Source organism: Strix uralensis, unplaced genomic scaffold (assembly GCF_047716275.1).
Source record: "Strix uralensis isolate ZFMK-TIS-50842 unplaced genomic scaffold, bStrUra1 scaffold_64, whole genome shotgun sequence".
Taxonomy (NCBI): Eukaryota; Metazoa; Chordata; class Aves; order Strigiformes; family Strigidae; genus Strix; species Strix uralensis.
The window spans coordinates 23,609-41,082 of NW_027436722.1; the positions used below are offsets into that span (position 1 = coordinate 23,609).

General features: G+C 42.3%; 1 long non-coding RNA gene across 1 annotated transcript; it reads right to left on the minus strand.

Annotated features, from left to right (window-relative positions):
• Positions 1-1,003: 1,003 nt before the first annotated feature.
• Positions 1,004-7,289, minus strand: LOC141938472 (uncharacterized). Its single transcript, XR_012627302.1, has 2 exons — positions 6,838-7,289; positions 1,004-2,201 (listed from the first exon to the last, which is right to left on the minus strand). It is a non-coding gene; the product is annotated as an uncharacterized LOC141938472 (long non-coding RNA).
• Between the last annotated feature and the right edge of the window lie 10,185 nt (positions 7,290-17,474).

A 17,474-nucleotide genomic window follows, 5' to 3' on the forward strand; every position in this document is an offset into this window, starting at 1 on the left:
TTGACCCACTGCTGTGGCACTCCTTGGAACGTGGTTCCTGAAGGCCTCTAAAAATCACCCTGCCTGCAAACGCCACGGCCTGAGCCTAACCTCCACCCAAACGCTGGCCATGAACATCACCTGACAGAGCGGCCAGGACTAAGCGACAATAAACCAGGTCAGGGAGATAAAGAAATCCCCCTGCTCAAGAGTTTCTTTATTTTTAAAAGACACATTAACTTTCTCTAAATTCAATATACCCTGAAATGAAAAACATCCTCACATACAAGGATAGATGCCTTCCAAAACTAACACTCATTCAGTATCTACTCTATCTAACCATCACCTCCCGGAGTGGCAGATCACCCCAACTGCATCATCATGCACCTCAAGCCATCACAACCACTTCATATGATTCCACACCGCAGGCCCTCATAGTTGGAAGAAGAGGAATATGTTCCCCTCTGTGCACTGCTCCTGGTCCTTCTTTGCTTCATTTTGTACACTCTGGAAAACTTCATGGAAGCATTTGCTTCTGGATTCCCGGTGGCCCTATTGTACCTGCAAAAGACAAAAGAAGGAACTCTAGAGCCTGCTTACCGATAACTACTGCCTATCCCCAAAACCAACCTACACAATCTCCACCCGAACAGGCCACGCTCACCGACAAATCATCATCCCCTTCTGGGACCATTCCACCCCATCCAGAATGGCTACAAACACACAAAGCAGCTCCACCTCAAACACACACGTCTACATGCTCACAAACATGACCTAAGGATGCAAGAGTACCACACAGGGTAGAGTTAATGCCAGACCAAGAGACACAGCCTGACAGTACACACAACGATGCTGAGGTGATGTGACGTAGATGCCCAGGTGTGGCCTGCCATGTGAGAATGCCAGAACGGTGGATGATATATGGGCGATAACACCTCAGTGAGTAATGGAGACAAAACACTGTGAAAGACTAAAGACTACAATGACACAGGTGTGGGAGATACGGACATGCCGACAATCAACATGATTAAGCAATGTCAATTTTATTGCGGTGAAGCAAGCCTTTTATAATGCTAGTGAGAATCACATGATATAATCACATGGTATAATTCTTTCTGACTGGACAGTTAGCTTTGCACAAGCTCCTTAAGCTCTTTCTTCTGATTGGATGAAAACTGCCACATTGACATTGTACAAACTTCCTTCTCTGCCCAAACCCACACCCTGAAGTTGTTTAACTTCCTGTGTTCTTCTTCATTCTTTCCGGGTTATGTCCTTGCCGACGCTGAGGCTTTACCAGTCTTGCTCATATGCAGGATTGCTCACAGGTCCATTTTCTCGCAGGGACTCCTTTAGAATCCCCACATATCCCTCTTTTTGTTTTTAAGCAATCTAAACTCCTTGTAAGCCTTTTTGCAACGATTGTCCAATACAGGTAATTAAGCATGGCAAAATAATAGCAAACACAATAATCACAATAATTACAATGATTCCTCCTTTTAACAATTCTTTTAACCATCCTGTAATTCCCAGGGAGTCAAACCATTCAGATAAGGCATTCCTTCAAGATCTTCACATCCATGCCCTTGTGCTAAAAGCAAAAATCAATGGCAGCTCTATTTTGTAACATAGCATGTCTAACACTATCGGCATCAGTTAAAAGACCACTTAAAGCTAAAGAAGTAGCATTAGTTTGTTTGCTAAGCCAAAACTGCAGTGGATTCGGCCATGTATCCACAGGTATTTCTACCAAGCACGTAGAGAACGGATTTTCAGGGCTTCCGGTGGCGTTTGGTTGTGAGACCACCCATCCTTCACCCTGAGACAGGTTCCAACACAGGCCAAACACCGAGCAGGAACCCAGCGAGAGCTGGCATCTGTGAAAACACAAACATAACCCTCGCTCCAAGTTAATATCTCATTCGGTTTCTGTTTCATCTTTCTTAACTTCCTTTTTCCAGTATCAAAGATTGGGTAAAGACCAAGATCAAAGTGAGAGGAAGACTGAGAAGAAGGATACTTTCATATTGCCTTCTGAAGAAACCAACCTCACACCCAGCTGTTACCTAGATGTGATTTCTATCTTTGTCTCAGGCATTTTCCCCTTTTCGCATTTACCTGACCTTTGGTCATTCTCAGAACATCATCGGTTTGCGAGGAGAGCCCTTCAAACTTCTTTCTGTAGCTCTGGGATCCAGCACTTATCTGGGTGGCACCTGTAACTGTGAATGTAAAAGTGTTTTTCTTCCTTGGAGCTTTTTCTTCATTGTGACTGTCTAGAACACGGGGATGGATCAGACACCTTCCAGGGTGCCTTTGAGCTGAAATGATTCTATCGTTCTAGGAGAAATACAGTCATACAGCTCTCTACCCTACTTTATGGAGAGTATCTTGCATAAACCTCAGGTGGTCATGATGTAATTTTTTTTCTATTTGGAAACCTAATTTTTAATCATTTGAATGGGGACTCTTTAGTCCGAGGAGGAGAAGGCTAAGGGGACACCTCATCACTCTCTACAACTACGTCTTGTAGAGAGGTTGGTGCTGGTCTCTTCTCACAGGTCATTAGCGATAGAACAAGAGGGAATGGCTTTCAAGTGCAACAGGGGAGGTTCAGACTGGACATTAGGACAAAATTTTTCACAGAAAGAGTGGTCAGACGGTGGAATAGGCTGCCCAGGGAGGTGGTGGAGTCACCATCCCTGGATGTGTTTAAGGGTCGTTTGGATGCGATGTTGCGGGATGTGGTGTAGGGGAGAACTTTGCAGAGTAGGCTGAGGGTTGGACTCGATGATCCCAAGGGGTTTTTTCAACCTGAACGATTCTGGGATTCTGTGAAATTTATAGAGGCTATAGTGATTGTAAACATGCATGAAGTTAGGCCTCACTTTCCTTAACTGAGAGAAGAATAGAAAAATCTAGAGTATCTGGTTTAGCTGAGAGTTAGAAAATGTAAAAAAACAGACAAGAAACACCTTTTTGAAATCAAGGACTAAGCGTCTCGCCTCCCCTCTAACTAGACATCGCAGTTTCAAATTGTAGTACCCGATGCCTTGTGGCAACACGGTCTACGTTGTCTGCCTGAGGCAATTTAAAATCGTACTCAGAGGGATACTGTGTCCCGTTAGATAAGGCCTGGCCTAGCCGCTACCTAAGAGCGCAGCGACAGGTTCTCAGGTGAACGTCCTTTTTGTCTGACAGTGGAAATGAGGAATAGAGTTGGCTTCTTTGGGAAAGTCCTGTAAGAGCTCCAATGACCAAAACGGGGTGACTTTTCCATGGACGGGAGGTGCAGGGTGTGCTTGGGCCATAGTCGCAGGCCCATTCAGTGCTGCACAACTTGGGGCTCCCAGCATCTGAATGGTTGTAGGATTATCTACACTGTCCTCCTTTCCTTTTAAATGCGATCTCAGAAAACCAGCACCTGAAGAGATGCTTTACACAATCCGAGTGCCTTTCCAAACTGGGATCATAAAGAACTAGCACCTCCCGATGCAATTTCACCCACCTCCCCACCCCAAAAAGCCACCCCAACAAGCCAAAGCTGAAAGAAAATAATCTTCTAGCATCTTGACATGCCGATATGCCCAGCACAGGATCGGGCTGAGTGAGAGGCCCAGCTCAAGGGAAAGACAGACAAAAGCAGGAGGAGGACACGGCCATGGGGGCAACACTTGGCTGGTCCTGGATTGTTGTGGAACCACAACCTCAGTACATTATCTCCTCCCTCTTCACTGGAGCTTCCTGCAGAGAAATTACAAATCCTGTTCTCTTGAGTCATCAATTGCTCAGTCCAGAAAGTCATAGTTAGTAAGAAATACCTCATCACTGTACAATAAATACATGGGTCAATGAGATATTAGCAGTTCCTGTGAGGTGTGAACTGCTCTTGACTGAAATCAGAGGAACACACAGGGATCGGTGCTTTGTGTAATCAAATCCTTATCTAACATTTCCTTTTCACAGCCTCAACAGCACTAAGATCCATAAAAATATTAAAAACATACGTGTGCTTTATAGATCATGGGTGCATCCCCTACTATGTTTCTTAGTCATCTTCTGTCTGGTTGTCTCTGTCATTAGGGCCCCAAAGGGGAGTCAAAGAAAATTGAGGATATTCTACATTCATGCAGCGGGGCCCTAAAGACTGTATTTCTGTGTTTTCACATACTCCCTGCATGACAAATCCCCCACACTGGTTGAAACTAACACTACTTGAAAATAAGTCCTGAGATAACGAGCCAAAGATCCAAGGCAGAGGGCTACTGAAGGAGAGCTGAACTTGCCTTGGTATTACGTGTGCACATACATCGTCTGCTGCTGAATTGAAAGGCCCAAGGGAAAGAAAGGATTTGTTGCTTTCACCTTACACCTGTTAAAACATACTAATGTTTTTCCAGATGGTACTTCTCAAGATCATCAGACATCTCCTGTAGGTGCATCATATCAGATCTCGAACAGATTAACAGTGGTACCACCTGTATTGTATTAAAAGTTTGCAAAGCTTCCAGCCTGAGATCCAGCATTCCTGAACAAATTTATATGGCTAAATTTAAACCATCAACTCCCAACATCTTAGCAGCACTGATATTTTAATGAAGCTATTTACTAATTAAGGTAGCAAAATCCATCTCAAGTCAACACTCAAATGAGAAAGAAATTGGTTGTAAAATAAAAACTGAGCAAAACTTCTCTGGGAACTTAGAGATTGCTTAAAATAGAAGGATGTTGACAATTTCCTCCTAATGAAGACACTTGCTGATAAAAGCTCCCTTGTAAAGCAAGACGTTATGTAAAGATATATATTTTTTTAAAACAATTGAATCTGTTAATTATTTAACTGTTTCTGCAGTCACTAGGGGTCAGGGCAGCCACAGGAACGGGCTTGAACAAGGCCCTAGAGCAAACCTTCGCTAGCATGTGCTTTATTCCAGCTCTCCAGAGCCAAAGCCTCTCTGCAGTGCTCTGCAACGGCTTTAAATTAAGAAAAAAGGGTGCAGTAGGCTTGTTATGCTTCCTCATGGCCAACTCAGGGGAGAGGAACAACAACTTCTATTCAAAATCGCTAAATAGCTATTTTTTGTCTCTTAAAACACAGTGATGACACAACCCTACTTCTCCATCATCCTACACGGTTTCCAAAAGGCATTTCTGTTCCCTCCTGAACTGCAGAGCCCTCACCACACCTTCTCCTCAGGGAAACAGTCTTTGAAAAGAGGTGTTCCCAGGCAGGGAGTCTCATTTTACCTTTCCAGTCTGGAAATATTTTAGATCATTTTAACTGCCTTTGCTTTTCCCATTCTGTTTTTCTTACAGGTGAAAATAATGATAGAAACATGCTACTGTTGAATGTAGTATTTGAGGCACCTGAGAGTACAACTACTATGCTGCAGAGTAACAGTTCCAGATCTGTGTCTACGTTATCACTTTAGACCCAGCCTTTCTGAGGGACCTTCACTCAGAAGCGACATTCTACCTCAGACCGTTACATGATAACAAGATTTGCACAGCACACTTAGGAACCAAGTATTTGGCCAGTAGGTGCTTCCTGCAGGCTTGACTAACTAGGGGTACAGATCACACACCACAGAAACATCTAAACGCCTAATCACATTATTTATGTTTCAAAAAATTAATTTTACTTCCTGTTTTTTTGCCTCAAGAAATTATGAGCAGTGAAAGAAACCCTAAAGCAAAAGCAGACAATTCATAGATACTGCTGCACACGTGGATGCTGCATCGAGGACAATTCTCACAGCAGCAAGATCACTGTAGTTTTGCTGCTAGAAAATCACAGCCCTGAGCTTCAGAACTGAGCTCTTCTCTTACTATGCTCCTCAGGCAGGTGACCTTGAAATACATAGCATAGCCAGGAGGACCACATGCAAAAGAAAGGTTAGAGAATGTAGAGCGACACAGCAGAGTCCACTTCATACAGTATGGCACATGTAGAAAGATCTCATGCCTGCTAGAAAGCCCTGCATAAGCCTCAAGTTTATACAAGAATCTGCATTTCAGCAGCATCACACTGAAGTGACAGTTACAGTATACCAACCACCAAAACCTAACTCAAGCTGATGATGATGATTCATGAACAAAAAGTTCTGCTCAACAATACCCACTGCTTTCTAGGATCATTGCAACAAATTGTATTTACCCAGACTGTAGAGCGCATTCAGTGTCATTATCCATATACTTTACGCAACAGTCCCCAGAAACATTAAGAACCTGCTGGTCATCCATCAAGGGAAGGAACCAGGAGTTTAACAAAAAGCATACTTGCACTTATGGGGCTACCTGGCAAATTTACAGGCATGCGAAGACCACCATTCTTCCCTCCACTTCCCCCCAACAGTTGTAACTGAACATTTTTTTTTTTCCCCACCCAGTTTTCTGTTATCTCAGTTATCTTAAAATGGCACACTATTTTCACGGCCATGTTGAAATGACCAGACTTCTTTTATTTCTCAAGATGTGCATGATTTTAGCTGTGTAACTCTTTCATCTCTTTAAGTGCTGGTCATTTGCTCAGGTGATACAGCAAATCATGTAACACTAAGCATTAAAGAATGACTTTTTGGGCTCACGCTAGTCCCTGGTTTCACACTAGGATTAAATATTCCTGAAGTTTGGCAGATGAGAGCATAATTAAAAGCAACCTTGCAGAAAGTAGTATTATTTCCTAAATACCTGAAATAATTAAATATTCCTGCACAAAATAGCAAAGAACACCGCCTAGAAACTTCTCTTTGAAGAGTAGACTGAGCCATCCCAGAAAGGGGTTACCATATCTAGTTATCATTGATTAAACAAGAACTCCTCAGGGAAAAGAGTGTGCTTCAAAGATGGAAAACTTACCTGGCAACAAATTCCTACTGCACCAATTTTCAATCATCTCAGAAGACAGTAACACAGTACACATGTCAAATCTTCACAGCCATCTTCCCTCTGAGCACCTCCCTTTCATTACATTGCTGCAGACAGCAAGCAAAAGAAAGATCTTTCAGACTAAAATGAAATTTATTAATAGAAAAAGACTAAATATACATTATCTAAGAAGAACCTGGTAGGTGAAAGTACAATAAAGACATAAATGTGACTGCTAGATATACAGTAAGAATTGTGAGCTCCCACAGACTGTGGGCTTATTTGCACAATTGCCATTTTCTTCTTTTCTCACAGCATAAAGAAAACATAAAGAAAAAAAAAAAGAGTAAATTACATTTATACCACCTGGAAACCGTTTGTATTTTAGTAGACGATGTACCTGAGAATAAACCCTGTATTCAGCCGCTCAAAACCTGTCAGTGTTTCCCCACACTCTGGAACACCCATCCCAGGCCATATATTCCTGCAGGCAGCCCCTGAACTGCCTTATTTACAAGCAGTTGCATGAACACCACGCTCATCTTTTCCACTGTTCATTTTTGTTCCTCTCTCGCTCTTGCTTTCTATTCTCTCACTCAAGTTTTACCTGTAGCTGAGAGAATACGTAATAGGTGTGTTAGAACAATTTTAATGTCATTGGAAGCACTTTCATATTTGTATGGGATGTTGATTCTGTCCCATACATTTGTTTGCCAGTCATCAAGGCAAAAATGACTGACTATGCATAATCACATGTACACTGATATGCGAGAAATCCTAAAGGATACTCACATAAACTACAGAATTGTAATAACTTTGTTCTGTAACGCTCCTCATCTTTTCCAAACTTCTCAGCCCATTACTTGTCATTCTCCTATGCTTCATCTTTTCTTTTTCAGTTTTTTTTTTTGTTGTTGGTTTTTTTTTTTTTTTAAAAAAAAAAAAAAAAAAGACTTGTTTATGATAAAGTCAGCATTACTTCCTTGCTTACCTTGCACATGCCAATTCCCTGACTGGGCAACTGTTCAAACAGAAAAGAACAATTATTTATGGTCTACTTTATCAACTACAACAAAGAAGCCCCATGAACAATGCACCAGGCTGAGTACAGGTGCCAAAAATCACAAAGCTCTCTAAAAGAAGATGAGATCTAGCTATGACTGTAGTCTTCTTTTACAGCTCCTTTCCAACTACTCTAAATTACATTTTTGCTTCAGAATATGGTGGTAGGCTTTAGTTAATTTTAAGTATTTTTTTCCTCTAAATTTGAAGATATAAATACAGTTGAAAAGCCAAAACAGTGTTTATGTCACGCTGTATCTTTCAAAGCTCTCATCCCCTTCTCCATTCTGTAACAGAGTTCATGTATCCCCTGTGAGTTGCCCCTTCATAATTACCCAGGAAGAACAGCACAAATATACAAATATCAGAAGGGAAGCCCAGAATGGAAGCAAGCATAGAGAGAACATCAGGAGAGTTTCTTTAGCTTTCAATTTTTCTCTCCCCATTTCAGTGTAAGGACTATGGGAACACACAGACTATGGGAAAATAGCGACTGTGAACAAACAGCAGCAGAACAAACAGCCTTGTCCTTGCTCAGCTCCCGGAGACAGCGGGTCTCCACAAGAGCACAGCTCCACCCAGACAGCTGTTATCCATGTCTGGATGCACTGCCTTGTGGAGCAGTTTGCTAACAACTGGCTACGTGAGAAAGGGCACAGCACCGAGGAACTGCTGACAACGGCGACGTGATGGGAGAATACCGAAAAGTATCAAAGAAGAACAAAGAACAGAAGCAGGACTATGTAGAAGACCTTGCAGAAATCATAAGGGGAGAGATTGGTATTTAACCTTAGCAACCAAAGTATCTAACCTTAGCAACCTATAAGGAGCTTGCTTTTTGCAATATGTATGAACTAATTATTGTGGATATAAAAGAAGTGTGAGTACTAATAAAGTTGAGCCTTTGTGCATTAAATGATGGCTGGGCTCCCTCTGCGTTCTTTCAACAAATGGTGACCCCGACGTGATACGTGCCAAAGGACGTATAAGGCACCACGAAGGATAAAGACCAGAGAAGGTTGTTCAGGTCCTTAAGCAGCGAGGACGGCGAAAGGCGACTAAAAAGGCCCGCGCCCAGGGTGTCACAAGAGGTGAGCCCTGCTGATACGTGCTGCCGAGACCTGGAAAGGCTGCAACGGAAAAATTCAGGTATGGACAGGCAAGCAGCATATGATTTATTTGCATCCTGGCTGGCACAACGCCGGGTTGAGGGAATAGATGTAAAAAAGGATCTTCAGGGGCTTTTAGCTTATGGGGTAGAGCAAGGTTGTTTTATTAATCCACATACAGTTCATGAGTTATCGGAATGGAGAAAATTTGGAGATAAATTATGGGAATTAACATTGAATGATGATAAGACAGCAAAAAAGTTGGGAAAGTTATGGAGGGTGGTTCATAATGAATTGCTAAGGTATCAGGCTGAAAAAAGAGCTGCACAGGGCGCAATTGCGGCAAAAGAGAAAAACACCAGATATGGGGAGGAGGAAACTAAGTGGCCATTACCGCCTGCGTTTCGTGAGCTTGTTTTACCACCTTTACGTTCCGAAGAGACGGGACAGGAAAGCTCAGAACGAGTTCTCCCTACCGCTCCCCTCGCTTCTGCCCTGAGTAGCCCTGACGCGTCCAGCCACACTGTGACGCCGGAAAGCGAGAATTCTACTCCTGGCTCAGAAGATGGGCTGGGGATAGAGATCGCTAAAGAAAGGTGTCGGGCTTGGAATGCATTGGCACGAGAGGGGTTAGAAAAAGGGGATGAGGAGATGACTCAGATGGCGACAGCAATGGCTTTTCCAGTTCAGTTTCAGCCGAACCCAGCTGGTGGACTAAATGCTACTGTTACGGCATTAGATTGGAAGCTTTTATCACAATTGCGCTCTACAGTGAGTTCTTATGGTGTTACTGGTGAACCGACTCGTCAAATGTTAGATTATCTCTGGAGCACTCAACTTCTTTTGCCTGCAGATTGTCGGGGTATAGCAAAGTTAATTTTCTCTCCTAGTCAGTGGTTGTTGTTTAATGCGCATTGGCAAGCGAAAGTGTTAGAATCGATAGCGGTACAGCGGCAAGCAGGAGATCCATTACAAGGGGTTACAATGGATGAATTAATGGGGTTAGGACCTTATGCTAGAGTAGAAGCTCAAGCACTGCTCGGTCCGGATAAGGTGAGAGAGGCAATGAGGTTAGTGAGAGAAGCCATAGAGCAAGTGAAAGAGCCAGGCGGAGTTCCAATGTATATGGGAATTAAACAAGGAAGAGAAGAGACTTTGGGCAGTTTTGTAGATAAGTTGGTAAATGCAATTGAAAGAGCAAGAGTACCTCTCTACATGCAGGGTGCTCTCTTAAAACAGTGTATTTCACAAAATGGCAATCCTGCTACAAAGAGTTTATTGAATACATTAAGGGCACATTGGACTATAGAGGAGGCACTTGAAAAAGCGTCCTCAATACCTACTGGACCTCAGGCTTTTCTTGTAGAGGCAATAAAGAAATTAGGGGAAGGAATGAAAGAACAGGCTCAGGCTACTCAAAGTCAGGTTATGGCAGCCCTTGCGCCTCTCCAGACTTCAGCAGCAACAGCAGTTAAAGTGCAAACACCTAAAAAGGGGCAGCCGCGGTGTTACCGATGCGGAGCTCCAGGGCATGTACGAAAGAGTTGTACAGCCAGAAATGTATGGTGTCAAACTTGCCGATCCAACTCCCATAATGAGGAGGCTTGCTGCAGACGGTCGGGAAACTCCACACGGAGCGCGTTCGCCGGCCGCCGCGCAACGACCAAAATTGCAGCCGCAGCGCAGCCCTTCAACCCGCCACCCGGGGAAGTCTCGGGTTGGACCTGGCAGCAGCAGTAGATGTTATTCTGTTAACAAATAATCCTCAAACAATATCTACGAATGTACGAGGACCTATCATTATTAATGGGAGAACCATGGGAGCTTTATTATTAGGAAGATCATCGGCATCACAATGTGGACTATTTGTTTTACCGGGAGTTATTGATGCAGATTATGAAGGCGAAATTTATATTATGGCATATACACTGAATCCACCAGTAAAGATTGCACAGGGACAACGGATTGCACAGCTGGTGCCTCTGCCACAAGTGACTCAAACAATACGACCAATAACTGAGGAGAGTCGCGGAAATAAAGGCTTCGGATCCACAGGAAGCCTGACCCTGCTAACACTGGATCTGAGTACGAGACCCAGGAAGACTGTTCACCTGTCATTTCAAGGTAACGCAATAACTGTGGAAGGATTGTTAGACACAGGTGCAGATTCCAGCATACTGTCGCCTTCTTCTTGGCCACAAGGCTGGCCATTACAAGAGCATACCACTACCATCACTGGCGTGGGTGGTTTAACTTTAGCTAATCGAACGCCGCCCCTACAATTGACAATTGAAGGACAAACAGTCACAGCGGTGCTTGCTGTAGTGCAATTACCTCCAGGGATAAATTGCTTAATTGGAAGAGATGTGTTAGCACAAATGGGAATAGTTTTGACAAACGATCACCATTTATTCTAATGGCCATTGCTTGGACTTTCCCGATCCCTATAACTTGGACATCTGACAATCCAATATGGGTAAAGCAGTGGCCACTAAAAAGGGAAAGTCTTGAGCAAGCACACTTGCTAGTACAAGAACAATATCAGCAAGGACATTTAAGATTATCTACTAGTCCTTGGAATACTCCAATATTTGTCATAAAAAAGAAATCAGGCAAATATCGACTTTTGCATGACCTTAGAGAAGTAAACAAACAAATGGAACCAATGGGGGCTTTACAACCAGGTATGCCGAATCCAGCTATGTTACCTTATGAATGGCCTATATTGATTGTGGACTTAAAAGATTGTTTCTTTACGATTCCGCTTCATGAAAAGGACATGCGCCGATTTGCTTTCACTTTACCGGCAATAAATAGAGAAGGGCCAGATCAACGGTTTGAATGGACAGTTTTACCGCAAGGAATGAGAAATAGTCCAACTTTATGTCAGATTTTTGTAGATGCAGCCTTACAGCCATTACGTCAAAAATGGACTGATGTTATAATTTATCACTATATGGATGATATATTATTTGCACAGAAAGAACCATTTACAGAAGCACAGATAAAAGAAATTGTAAACACCCTTGCAAAGCAAAGATTGGTAATTGCACCAGAAAAGATACAAAAAACAGCTCCATGGAAATATTTGGGATTGTCTTTGACGAAACAAATAGTGACACCACAAAAATTGACAATTAATCCTGAAATTTCAACACTGCATGATGCTCAAAAGCTATTAGGAGATTTACAATGGCTAAAACCTATGGTGGGCATTCCAAACGAGCTTTTACAACAATTAAGACCACTGTTAAAAGGAAATGATCCTGCACAGGTAGTGTCTTTATCAGCAGATCAGAAGCAAGTGCTACAACAAATTATGGATCGTATTACTTCTGGACAAGTGCGTCGGAGAGACGCTGAGCTCCCCCTGGACATACTTGTGTGGATGGGTTCACAGCATTTGCTCGGAGCTATTACGCAGTCTAAAAAGAAAACGGGGGAGACATGGGTGCTAGAATGGATCACGCCAGCATTACAACAATCAAAATCTCTACTTCAAAAAATTGAGGCATTAGCAAATTTAGTAAAGAAAGGTCGTGTGCGAGTTATTCAAATAAGTGGAAGAGAACCTCAATTCATATACTGTCCAATGCAGAAGGAAACCATGCAGTGGTACCTGGCAAATAGCACAGCATTGCAGGAAGCCATGTTAAATGGGCCAATGATGTTGTCAACTGATCAATTATCTATGGAACCTTTGAGATGGTTAGGACAATTACATTGGATTGAACAGCCAAAAAGACAACAGGCGCCGATCCCGAATGCCATCACAGTTTATACAGATGCAGGAAAGAAATCTCAGACAGCAGCTATAACGTGGCAGGAAGATAATACATGGAAACACGAGATATTAAAAGCCACAGCACAAGACACACTACAAACTTTGGAACTGTTGGCAGTAGTTTGGGCGATGGTTAAGTTTAATGAACCATTGAATATTGTAACTGATTCTATGTATGTAGCGGGAATAGTAGCAAGGATAGAAGATGCAGAAGTCAGGGAAGTACAAAATAAGCGTCTCTATGAGTTGTTCTTACAATTACAGAGGGCCATAAAAATAAGGGAACAACCGTATGCTGTAATTCATGTTAGAAGTCATAAATGGGATATAGGACTTGGGGAAGGTAATGCTCGAGCGGACAAATTGGTATCCACTGTTATACATGTTCCTATGCCGAAAGACAAATTGGCAAAAGAAGCACATGACATATTCCATCAGAATGCAAAAGGGCTAAAAACACAGTTTGGCATCACAATGGCGGAAGCAACGGCCATAGTAAAAACATGCCCTGTTTGTAGTTTTCACAATAAAGGGGTTGGTATTGGAATAGGAGTCAATCCTAGAGGGACGAAATCTAATGAAGTATGGCAAATGGATGTGACTCACATACAAAGTTTTGGTAGACTTAAATATGTACATGTTACTATAGATACTTATAGCAAATATATATGGGCCTCTGCGCAGAGTGGAGAAAAGGCCACACAGGTAATCAGACACTTAACATGTTGTTTTGCAATAATGGGAGTCCCGAATACTATAAAGACAGACAATGGACCAGCATATGTCGGAAGTCGAGTGCAAAGATTTTTAAACAAGTGGGGAGTGAAGCATGTAACAGGGATACCGCATTCTCCCACAGGACAGGCCATAGTTGAGAGAGCAAATGGTACCTTGAAACGTTATGTAACAAAATATCAGGAAATACAGGATGTACAGGAAAGATTAGCAAAAACATTATTTGTAATGAATCACTTGTGTATATTTGGAGACGCAGAACAACCACCAGCTATGTTACATTATGAGAAGGCAAAAGTAAGTGAGGGAAGGAAAGAGATATGGGTAAATTATAAGGATCCAAAAGATGGATTGTGGAAAGGACCAGCTAAAGTAGTAATATGGGGAAGGGGATATCTTTGTGTTTCTACACCAACAGGCACCGTATGGGTTCCAGCGAGATGGGCGAAACCTGCCGCACCTCCCAATGACACCAGAGGAGAGACAAGCTCATCGACAGCGGCTGAAGATCCAGCCTGTTTTGACCCAACTTGAGGGTCTACTCGGACATTCACTTTACTGGGCAACATTGTCAGATGTATGGAGAATTATTGAGTGGTTAAATGGGAATGTAATAAGAAGTGGGCAAAATTGTTTAAACTGCAACAATCCAGATCATCAAGCGTGGGTAAAGGTGTTTTGTGGAGGATGTGAAAAAAGATATTGGATACACCAATCACAGCTATATTTTGGGTTAAGATGTATTAACTGTCGTAACACATGGATTAATGACAACCCACAGAGGGCATTAGCAAGGTTTGCAGGGCAGCCAATTCAAGAGTGTTTCGGTTTGTGGGAAAATCGAGAGTCGTTATCCCTGGCAGCGGCTGTTTGGTGGCTGCAGCATCATAAGCAACGGTTAGAACAGGAATCAAAATCTGCATGTTTACAGACTGAGTGTTTCATACATAGTGCTATTCCTACGTGGATACAGATTGCTCCCCGTAGGTGGGGACAGATGAAAAGGCGTTATGTAGCAATAAAAGATGGAAATACAAAGAACAATTGATTAATCAGGATTAGGAATTTATTTGTGTCTCCACAGATGGCAACCTTCATTAAGATCCTATCCAGCGTGATTGGCCTGTTTTGGACAATATATCAAGCTGAAGGCTGGATGGTTTCACAACCTAAACAAAATGTCTGGGTAACTTTGGCAAACATGACACATCAAGAAACCTTGTGCCTTTCTACTACGAATCCGGAAAATCCATTCTCCACCTGTTTGGTGGGAGTGCCAGTAGACACATGGCCAATCCCACAAACCCTTCAGATTTTCTCTCTTTGCAACTCTCCAAAAAATTGTACAGATAATTGGGATGGTGTATACAGTCACCTTCCACAGGTTACGCAAGAACCTCAAGAGCTAGAGTTGCTAGGCTCTGTTATAATGGATGCTTGTGTGTTTTTTAATTACTCCTATAACACCACACGGAGAGGGCAAAATGTGAATGCAACTAATGCTGCTTATCGTAATTCAACTGCTTGGTGCAATTATACTTCGACTAACATCTCACGATCTTTTGCTGTTCCTCTTGCATTACCTCCTGGTGTGTTTCTAATCTGTGGAGATCGTGCCTGGGGAGGCGTCCCATCTAAACTGAATGGAGGCCCGTGTAGCCTCGGACGTCTCACGTTATTAACACCAAATGTGTCAATGATTCTGAATATGACTCGAAAACATAAGCGAGTCCCGAGGACCGTTCATCGGTTTGAAAGTTCTTGTCGAGATAACATTGAATTCTGGAATCCAGGCCAAATCATAACAGCCTCCATATTGGCACCAGGAGTTGGTGTTGCAAATGCCTTAACTACTTTGAATAAGTTGGGATGTTGGCTTAGCAAACAGACTAATGCTACTTCTTTAGCTTTAAGTGGTCTTTTAACTGATGTTGATAGTGTTAGACATGCTACTTTACAGAACAGAGCAGCTATTGATTTTTTGCTCTTAGCGCAAGGACATGGATGTGAAGATTTTGAAGGAATGTGTTGCATGAATTTGTCTGACCACTCAGAATCTATTTTCAAAAGCATACAGCAGCTAAAGGATGGTGTCAAACATTTAACAGAAGATGATGGATTAGATTGGTTAACAAGGATGTTTAAAGGATGGGGACTTTCAGGATGGTTAATATCTCTGATCAAGTCTGTGGGGGTCATGATCTTGGTAATTGTGGTTGTGCTTTTGATGTTGCCATGTATTGTCAATCTTCTGCAAAGGGCCCTGCAGAAGACTGCCTCTGCAATATTTTTAGCACAAGTGCAAAAAGAAAACGGGGGAGATGTGGAGCAGTTTGCTAACAACTGGCTACGTGAGAAAGGGCACAGCACCGAGGAACTGCTGACAACGGCGACGTGATGGGAGAATACCGAAAAGTATCAAAGAAGAACAAAGAACAGAAGCAGGACTATGTAGAAGACCTTGCAGAAATCATAAGGGGAGAGATTGGTATTTAACCTTAGCAACCAAAGTATCTAACCTTAGCAACCTATAAGGAGCTTGCTTTTTGCAATATGTATGAACTAATTATTGTGGATATAAAAGAAGTGTGAGTACTAATAAAGTTGAGCCTTTGTGCATTAAATGATGGCTGGGCTCCCTCTGCGTTCTTTCAACACTGCCTAGCCATGCTGCCATCAAAGGAGCAATTATTAAAAGGATCAATGTAATTTACTTGTGTTTTATGTTAGAGCAGAATTATTTATTTTTTGTTTCCCTTCAAACAATGGGCCCTATCAAGAACGGGTTAAAAACAAGCACACCTACACACCCTCCCTAGAGCCCTGCCAGCTAAAGGGGTGAGCCTCTGCCTCCTCAAGCACCGGAGACCAGCTAGATGAAGCTGGCCAGCTGAGGGTTCCCTGCCATGGGCTCAAGTTTACAATTCAAATTGACTATTTTCTGACGGATGTTAAGTTTCCGCATGAAGCTGAACATCATGCTATTGTGTAAAAAGGCGAGAAAAAACTTCAGCAAGGTCTTACTACAAAGCCAATGGATATGAACATTTCTCCCAGCTCTCACACAGAATTGAGGTGTTTCAGCAATTATCAGTATCCATTCCTCTCTTTCGAGTTTCCCTGCAAGCAATAGAACTAGATGCGATCTCTGCAAGAAATTAATGAATTAATGGCAAAGACTCCTCAGCATGATAAGAGATAGTGCATTGAGGGTATTAGGATCAGGCTTTAATGCCCAAAACCAGTCTCACAGCCATGTTTGAGCCATAATGGAACTAGAACAAATAACAGTGCTACACAACATCAACTGTCCAAGGAGTTGGGTCCCCACCTCCACCCAAAATAAAACTTAAGAACAATGCAAAGATTAAACAGGTTAATTCTCTTTCTCTATCAAGAGAAAAGTGTTTATGCTCTCTGTTTAAAGCTATTCATAACAAAGATACAACACATTCATCTGTAGAAGCTTCCATTCAGGTCAGAGAAAACCCTTTTTAAACATCAACAAGTTACACCTCTTCAGCACTTCCTATAAAATAAATATTACCTATAAAATGAAGGTAGTATTGTAAAGAAAAAAAAAAAAAAAAAAAGAACTACAGGAGGCATATCCCACTGAATTTGGGTAATACCTTCCTGGCAACTATTTCTGACCCAAGAGACTTCTGAACCAACACCTACCACAAAAGGTTTTTTCCTTCTTCAGGTGTTAGCTAGCAGAGATCACTGTTCTTTTAATTTAAGATTGTTTCTCTAGAACAAGTGCACTTTCCACTCAACTTTCTTCCCCAAAAGGAAACACCTTAATGGTAAACTGCTGTGCAAAGAATATTATGTGTGTAATACCTCTAGAGGGACCAGAGTTCAAATCAAATCTTTACAGAACCAAAATATCTAGGCTGTCTATAGGAGATCAACACTTCAGAGGGACACTCAAA